The sequence below is a fragment of the Corvus brachyrhynchos genome, unplaced genomic scaffold, assembly GCF_000691975.1.
Source record: "Corvus brachyrhynchos isolate BGI_N302 unplaced genomic scaffold, ASM69197v1 scaffold194, whole genome shotgun sequence".
Classification (NCBI taxonomy): Eukaryota; Metazoa; Chordata; class Aves; order Passeriformes; family Corvidae; genus Corvus; species Corvus brachyrhynchos.
This window is the reverse complement of record NW_008237890.1, coordinates 403,239-413,119: the sequence shown is the minus strand read 5'-3', so window position 1 is coordinate 413,119 and position 9,881 is coordinate 403,239.

Here is a 9,881-nt window from a genome sequence, read left to right as displayed (position 1 = left end):
ACGTTTTCTAACATAAAATTTCATGAACTGTAGAATAGAGTGTAGACTTCAGAGTTATTGGAATACAATGACATCTGACTGTAAGAGATTTATATCCCATTCACATTGACTTTAGGGAATTGCAGTCCCTGCGTTGCAGGGAATCAAATCCTTACAATTTAATGAAAATCACAACAGAATAATAAAATAGTACACACTAAATTGTATGAAAAAATACATGAACACTTGCATATGACAGAAGTTTGAAAAATTACCATAGCAGCTCATAAAGCCAGGTTCTGTTTGTAAAAAATTACTTACATACTTGTGAATTTAACTTCACTAAAATTCACTGGGATGATGTCCTCAAAAATCACATGATCCATTTTGAATATTTTACTCTTACCTATTTAGCACATTCTCTCTCTCAAACTAATGTAAAGATGGTTACCACTTGAATTTTTTAGAGGTATGGAGGAGAGATATGCTGTTGGGTTGACCAGCTTCTTAAAAAGATTTCAGTGTCCATCAGGACATTTGTGTGGGTTTCTACCCTTTAACAAAGGTGCTCAGCTCAGCAGAGCACGCAAACACTTGCCTTTTTTATGCCTTTGTCTGTGAGCACTTCTTTCCGCTCTTCAGATGGCCCTCACAGACACCATTGCATTGGGATACCACTGTGGTTTCCTGTGTCTTTACCTCAGACCTTAGTCAGTAGCCAACTTTGGCTGCCAAACCCTGCCAACACGGCAGCCTCCTCTTCGCAAAGTAATAGCTGTGGTTAAGACGTCATTCTCTGTAAATCAATTTTGGCAAGGATGACGGCTAAGGGCAGGAGCAGGACTGGTATTCAGGGACCTAAGCCATTCAATTGGCCTTAATCCTCCCTCTTATTAGCCTGGCTTTGTGGAAGGTAGATGGACTCACTTTAAAAAGATGAAACAAGCTTTCTTTTTGTTTTTTTCTTTTTGGTAACAACAACAAAAGACCTGGGAAACTCCGATTAATTAGTATGCCTTGGGCTGATGAAAAGAATAACGAATAAAGAATAAAATTGAAAGAAAAATGTCTAAAGCTTTGAGAGGAGTGGAAGCATGTAGTGCCAATACAGATTTTAAATACTTCTGGCTGTTTGTATAATTTTCCCAGGGTTTGCCTCTCATTGACATGAAGAGCTAAGGTGGCAAGACAAGTAGAAAGTTTTGTTTGAACCATGAAGATGCTGATAGTGGCCTCCTCTAAAAGTCAGTTGCAGTAATAAGAACCACAGTCATTCTATTATTACTTATTGGCCATATATTTCATAGAATGGTTGCATGTGAAGATAGTAGTGAAAATTTTGAGTGAATTTGTGGTAATCATGCTGGTGGACTTGTAAGGACTAATTTCTCAGTCTAGAAAATGTTCTTCCAAATAGCTCTGATGTACTCCTATCTTCTGAATTGAGAAAATTCATACTATGCATAAGTAAGTAAACCTTTCTGGTAGGACAGATGATCTGGTAACCACATGAGTTTGTTTTATGAATTGCACTTGGCTTTTGGGTTCTACATAATTGTAACTATTAGTTTAATTGATTTTTATGCTTCCTTAAGGACATGATTTTCTGACTTTATGAATTAAGGACTTTTGGCAATTTATTTACAGTTACTGAATCCAGGGTATGTTTGAGCTAGTTGTTGTGAAGGTGGAAAAGGAAAAGATCACTGTGGGAACTTTTTAAATGATGAAAATAACCTGTGTCAAAATAATTTTCTTTTCCTTGACAAAGTACTTTTGTTTCAGAAAAAAAAAAAAAAAAAAAAAAATTCCATTGTGTGTGGAAAGAAATGTGCATAATGGCTTGAGATAGTGCTACTGTAGCAATTCAGACTTTGCCGGTGTCTGATAGACATGCTTGAAATGTATATATTAGTTAACAAGATTATCACTTGAAAAGACAATTGTCTTTTTACAGAGAAGTTTTTCTGAGGTGATAAAATATACTGATATTTAATGAAGCATAAAAGTTTTAAATGAACCATGAAAGCAATAGTTAAACTAATTAACTGAGTATAAAGCCTCTTAGAATATGTATGTTATGTGGGCTGTATGCTTGTTATTTCTGCCTGGTTAAACTGACAACTGGAATAACATTCTTATCTTTTAGGAGGAGCAACCTTAAACAGTATCTTGTTTTTAGTGTGAGGAAAGAAAAAAATGTACTGCTCATAAACTCAGGGACAACACTGTTTGAAAAATTATGTCATAGTGTCCTTGAACAATTGACTTTATCTGGGAAACAAAAACATACTGAATGTGACTGCAAGTTACTTAGATTCTTGCTTCCATACTGCAGTTTCTGAAGTTCTTTCCATGTTAACATTTGTCACCAGTTTTAAACGGATACAACTATTCAACAGGTTGGCATTTATCTTTTTTTCTTTTCTGCTCCTGGTATGTTTTGGTCTCGTAAAGGAGGAAGGATGCTTTTCTGAGAAACAGCAGTCAAATGCCTTTGTAATATCTGTAAAGATTTAGAAAAGGAGCCTCACATGGGATTAGAGTTTAACATTAAACAACACCTTTATTGTGTGCTTTTTTTGCTGAACTCATGCTATTGCTGCATCATGATGTCCAGTACAGTCTGTCAGTGATGTATTATGCGGCAAAGACTGAGACCTGCCCCATGCTGGAGGTAGAAAGCCGTCTTCTTGCTCCTCTCTCCTCTGCTCAGGACTCCTGCACAGATGGTGGCAGGTTTTAGTTGGAGGATGTTGTCACAGAGCACTGGAGTTAAGGCTGCCTTAATCTGCTGAGAATCTGTCCCCTTACTCTTGGTGCTCTGCTGCATCCCCGTTTCTAAGTGGGTAAAGGAGACAGAAGATCTTCCCTTTGCCTGGGGCCTGGAGGAAGGGGTCTTGTTCTTCCCATCACTGCCCATGCAGGCAGGCTGACAGGAGAAGCATGTATAAGGTGTGCCACAAGGAAGATAGCAGTCCAGTGAACACAGCAAGAAATCAGAAACTACTATCTGAACAGAGGGTACATTGCTGTGCTGATTTGCTTTGATACGTGGAATGATAAGGTCTTTAGAGTAATGGATCTACATGTGCCCAGAGTTACAGATAGCAAAGCTCCGATGTGGTATGTTCAAAAACACTAAGAACATTCAGATAACAAGTTATCTGAGCATGTTTTAATTAAAACTGAGGAAAAAAAAAATCAGGAATTAATGGAAAATATTCCAAGAATGTATTTCTGACATGAAGAAAAGCACAGATGTGCAGTGAAGGTTGAACAGTGCTAGAAGTTGTTGTGGCAGGTGAAGTGTTACATAGTACAGAGAATTAATTTTTCTAGAATGTTTTCTTACTGCCCCTCCATAGGTGGCTGCATTGCAATCAGATGGTATCAACAAAGAAGAATTCCAACAAAATTGCTGGAATCAATTCACTTATTTTGCAGATGACTGCAACACTGTTTAAACACTGGGCAAAGTGTTTCCCTATTGATTTCATTTGATTCCTATAATTCATAATATAGGAGGAAGTTTTACCAATATTATTTTTTTATCTGCTTCCCAAGTAATGCCACATATAAGTGAAATTGTAGTGTGTGCTCTCACACACATGCTGATATATGTGTGTTTATTTAGGTCAGATTCAGGCAGTAACTGCCCAGTGGCACTGGAGCTGGAAGGTATTATCTCTAATTCCAATACAATTATCTTATGTTCTTTCAAATATCTGTAAAGTTACATTTTGACTGTAATAATATTTTTCTCTCTGTCTGTACTGTAGTGGTATTTTAAGAAGCTGGCCAGTACTGAAACTTAAAACATGAAACTTGTTGGGTTTTTTTCACCTGATATTATTCACCATTAGATTAATATATTGCACTGCTAGTGGAGTTTTTCTTGTTTTATCCCAGTTATTTGATTATGAGGCTTGCACAATGTATTAATATTTCAGAAATACAAACTAAATGGTCAGGCTAAGTTTTGTAAATAGAAACTGGTTAGTAATACTGTGGAGAAGTAATAGAGCAAACCAGAGGTGTAAAGCTGTAAGTTTTCTGCAATAGAAGAGCACATACCATATTGTCCTAATAAGGACAAAAGCTGAAGTCATCTAATGTTACTGATAACAAATAGGGAGTTACCCATTGCAGCTAAAACACTTATATTTTAGTTCAGTTAAACATTAACTTGTGTGTGCACTAGTTAACTGATAACTTCTTATGTTTTATGCAAAATAAGAAAACAAAGTAGCTTTCAAAATAACTTTTTAATAAGTGATGGATCTTCCTGATATAAATAAACTGGATTCAAAATTAGTAAGAGATATTACAGATGTCTGTAGATCTAATTGAAAATCTTTGTTTTACTGTCTCTATTCTTTCCTGGAAGTTTCCTGAACCTGACTCTTTTATAATATAGTCTTAGTTTAGTCATTACAAGACCACTGTTTTCATTTGTTTAAATTTAGTGGTTAAAGTGTTCCATAGAAGTAGGTGATCTCATTGCTGTCTGCTCTAAACCAGCTAAGTTAATCACCTGTGAGGTATTGTTTTTACTGGTCGGTTCTGGATAATTTTTTACCTTGGTTCCAGTTGAAGGGAGACATTGTTTTTCATTGTGCTTTGTCAGTCTCTTGTCTCACAGTAGAGTTGCTGCAAGTACATGCTTGATTACTTCATACAATGATTGCAAAGAGCATTGGAAATTAGTGCAAGTTAATTTATCAAGCACACTCTGATACCGAAAAAACTGCCTTTACAAGATTCAAAGTATGAAGAATATTTAAAGTGCATACACAGTACTTTCTCTTAATACCATGCCATCATATAATTCTGTTTAGTGTATTTTCCTGAGGCTATTTTTATTGATTGTAAAGATTAAGTCTCTGTAAACAGTTAAGAACATGGGTATACACAACACTAGTCAGATTAATGGTCTAACTTGGTGTTCAGGTTGGACACTTCCAGAGGATTTGAAGAAAATTTGTCACTAAAAAGTCATTGCTACTTGTGTTAAGAAAACCGTAAGCTATGATCATAACCATGACATTAAAAACTGAGCTTTTAGGATCTTAATTTCAAAATTTTCTAACTACAAATCCTTGATTTTTTTTTGTTTTGTTTTTAAAGATAATAAATGCTAAGAATCACTGTTTCACTATCATGTAGTATCTGTGTGGTGTAGTGCAGTTGAGAAACTACAATATTTTGTAAGACTTGTAACACGAATGATAATTCAGCAACTTTTCGAGTGATAGTTTAATAATTTACTTGTACTCTGAAAAACTCCAGCTTGAATGCCATAAAAAAAGCTCATACCTACTGTACTTGTGACTGAATTTTTGTGTAGTTCACCTAGAAACCTCAAGGTCTTCCAAAAAGATTTGGACTTCAGGGTATGATGCCAATTAGAAGAAGCCCAGATTTCCAAATTGCAAAGATTTTGTCTGATCATATGGTCATGAGAGGCAAATGACAATATTCCCCCTACACTGCCTTTTTTAATATATGTTTGTTCCCTTTTGAAGCTCCAGTTTAACACACTTAAAGAAAATTCAAAGGGGTCTGATATCCACTGCCCTGCAGCTAGCGTCTCTGTCTACATAGTTGTGCAGTAGTGCCTCTTAGATGGCTGCAGAAACAATAGAAATCTAGCTGTTTAGTTTAAGGACAAAGGGACAAGAGCTAGCTCTCTAGCAGTCATTAATAATACGACTAAAATTGCTACAGGGGAAGCTTGAAAACTTTGACAGGCTCAAGGTGAGAGGTACTGAGATATTACCATCAGGAAGCAAGTCTTCTATGCAAACATTTGAGTTTGTTCAGTTACCAGCTACTATGAAGCCCACCCCTCCAAAAAGGGTATCAACAACCCCGGCAGATACGGAGACACACAGAGAAAAAATGTGTGTGGTAGCTGGGGGCTGCAACATCCAGAAGATTAAATGTGTTGTGAAAAAAGACCAAATGTGTTTTCAAAAAGCCTTGGTGCCTTTAATCTATAAGAGGAATACATTCACAGAGTCTGCCTTAGTCCTTTGGTCTCTGTCCTCTTCAGTATTTATTGTCTAACAGTATGCTTTTTTGCTTGTGCCCTTTTCTCCCCATTTTGGTGAATAGAGAGTCCACACGAACAAGACTGGAAGCCCAATAGAAGGGAAACATTGAAACCATCCACTTCCAAAGCTCTTAATGTGTACATTTTTTGTGTATGTGGACACAGAAAATCCCTTAGGGAAATTAACTTTTTCTCCTTTGTTGCAACTCTTTTATTTCTACCTGTTACTCTAGCAGTAACAAGGGACAGGTTTTCAGATCACTTTAGTAGCTTTGTTTCATAGTGATTAGTTCAGTAACCACAAAATTGATTGATCAAAGAGATGTTTGAATTTGATCTGGTGTTACGCATTAGGTATGTATGTAGTGTGTTTCAGAACACCTAACAATTAAAACTGGTTTTGCTTTTATATGTTTTTGTTGACTGTGATTTATATATGGGAAACATGATTTACAATTTCAAAGGTTTGGTGAAGTAGTTTCATTTTTTAACCTGAGTTACTTGGCAGAATTAACAAATTACTGCTCTTGACATGGAGAAGTAGACAAAGGAATTGGTTGGTTTTCAATCAATATCTGATGAAGGAAAATGGTTTTTAAATGAAACTAAGCTCGTATCATACTCTGCCTCCAAAAAGTAAGAGAATTATATAATTAAGAAAAATCTTATCTAAAATTCTGTGTATCTAAAGTAGTTGTATTTTTCTGCATTCTTTGAATGTTCTTCAGAAGATTACAGTGAAATAATTTTGCATTTCAAGGTTGAGTGAAGCTTAGCTATTAACCAGCTATAGAAAATGAACAGGCAAAATAGGCAGGCTAATGAATGAGGAAGTGAATGGATTAAAATATTTCCATAAAATATTTTCACTGTTTTAACTTGTTAACTATTATTGTTATTTATTGATAAGGAGCAGCTTTGGTTTATGTGTTAATATGTTTATTTGGAATAAAGGACCTGCTCTATTCAGCTGTAACTCTTACTGTGAGCTACTGCAGGACTGATTCCACCTCCGCAGTTGTTGTTGCCTTTATTGGACTGTCTCCCGATTTATATCCTAGTATAAAAGAAAAGAAGTTACTTCTCTTGCTTATTTAAAATATTAGCTTCAAATATTTTTCTTAGAATCTCCAGTGTCATTTAAAACCCACTGATATCCTCCACAGGGTTTCCCATTTATCTCAGCTGATGTGGATTCAAGGCACAAAGGATTTTCTCATTGTCCTTTCACTGTCTTGAAATTTTCAGGCTTTGGGACAATGATACAGGAAACCTGGACCGAGGGCTCCTCTGGCACATTGGGTATATATGATGTCAAATGCTGATTTTGGACAGAGTTATTCTGACAGTTCACATTTTTTCAGAGCTTCTGAACACACATTCAAGGCAGCTTGCCTTTTAGCCACAGGCTCATAACAGGTGAGATGTCCATGTTGCACCTGTTTAACTTTATGCTGGATCAGATGTGGTCTGTACTTTTGTAGTGGTCTTGAAGTCAGCATAAGCTTCTCATCTTGTGCTCAGACTTAGTTCAACGTATGTGGGATTGTATGCTGCTGCCTGATTCAGATCAAATTGATACTGTTCAGTGACCTGCAGGGCACAAACAAGGTATTAATGATGGTCTTTTGACACATTTACGCCTATATGAAGCAGTTGATGAAATTTTATGACTTTGCTTCTCATAGCAGCAGTCTTTTACTTCGCAGTCTCTTTAAGTGGTGGGAGCTGATGATGTATTCTTCCGTGATAATCTCCCCTGCCTTCTTTTAAGTGGAAGAATTGTTATTTTTCCTCATAACAGCAAATGTTTGTCAATGGTAAAAAGAACAAAACCTTTTGCTTCTGTTTCCACATCAGAGAAATGTTCAGGCAAATGTTCATGAGGACTAGAGTCTTGCATTACTTTTGTTTATCATTCCAGTAATACAGTCTCTCCAAAGTACTTAATTTCTCATGTTTTCCTTTCAGTGGCTAGCAGCCAGGCCATGTTTGGCCATCATCCTTACCATAACACAACAAATGGTCTTACCTGCTGTTGGCATGCCTGAGGCACTGTTTATACAGAGAAAATATTAGCAGACCCTGTAATATTAGCAGACCCTTAGAAAAGGAAACCAGGATGCACTGAGGATGCAATTTTCTGTGTTTAACAGTACGCTCTTTTCTGGTTTTGCTGCTAGGATTTGCTTTTTTCTGACATATAAGTTCCAAGCAGCTCAGGTTTAACCATGAATAAATAGCAATTTCACTGTGTCATTGCAGATTGTTATTTGAGATGACCTATGGCCTTTCCCTAGTGGAAATCTGGCAAATGTGCAGTCCTTGATTTCCTGATATGATAAAGTAGATACTATTGTTAGTGCTGAAATTTGTTAAAAGTGGCTTTTAAGTGAAGGGTGTCATCCAGGAAAGGATCAGTATATATTTGGCACATTTTCTCAATGCTAAATAGTAGGTTTATGTCTTACCAAGACTTTTATATATATATATACACACACTCTGGAAGCATCACAACTGTATTTCAGTGTCAAACCCAGTGGGATTTCCTACATTGTTATAGCACGCTTCTCTTTTATATCATTTGGTGCAGAATGTCTTTGGTTCTACATACTAAAGACACTTTCCTGAAAAATAGCTAACTGAACATTTATGATACACACACACATATAGGCATATTATGTGGTTTTTATAGTGTGAATGGGGCTTGTAAATTTTTTATTTCACCCCATCCAGCTTTTTGCTAAGAGGAGTAGTGTTCATGTTATTATCAGAGGCAATTTACATTTTTTGCCTAATATTTGCTACTGGTTACAATTTAATTCTCTGTAACATTATGAAACCAACTGCTGAGTAGCACACTGATTCAGTTTTAGTGCGTTGAAAATATGAATGTTCCTGCTTCACAGGAAAGAAATTAAAATGCCTTTCTTTTTCTTTTGATTTAATTAAACATCTGTAGTGGGAACAGACAGTAATCCTACAAGAGCTTAAATGCTTTGTTCTGGTGTCCACAGTGGAGTTGAGTGCAGAATAAGGAATTCTCTTTATATGTTTGTCCTTGGAACTATTTGATCTAGAGGGGATTGAAGGATTTGGGTTTTCCTCCTTTGACTGGGAGGGCCATAAATGCCTTAATGTACTTCTTCCTGCAGTCCACAACCCATCTGAAGAACCTGGAGAAAAACTTCTATGAGCTGTACAACCATGTCAAAAGTAGATTTAGTTTAGGAAAATAGTTTACATTGAAACACTTTTCACTGCTTGTCCTGATGTGGCTATCCTGCTTTGTGGAGTATTCTGAACACAGGGAAGCAGTTAGAAATGTGAATTGTCTAATTATTAATTTCCAGCTGTGATGAGATTTTGCTAGATGTCCAACAACTTCCATATTATGACCTGCATTTTAACTTTCTGCTCTAAATGTGTTTTGATGGAGGCAATCTTGTAAACCACCTCCTGTGACCTAACTCACAACACAAGGTACACTGGGCGTTTTGATGGTATGTCCCAATGGCCAGCTGCCTTTGGCACTACTGTGTATAGCCATCAGTTTGAGTCATGGCAGCAGTGATTAAGAGCAGACTGTGGCATTTAAAGAAAGTCCAGAATGCTTCTCAGTTTTGATTCAGCTCAGATTCCTCTACCTAGCCCTCAGAGGAATGCTGGGTTCCAAGCTGTAACTCTCTCCTGCTGGTGAAACTATGCAGCCAGCACTGCAGTCTGTGTGCATATTGGTGGTGTCCTTGCTTTTTGCATGGCTGGTGGTAGGAATGATGGAAGGGCTTGCAATGGCTTGGAGCTGTGGAGCTCGGGTTATGGCGGTGTTCTGGCAGCTGCCTTG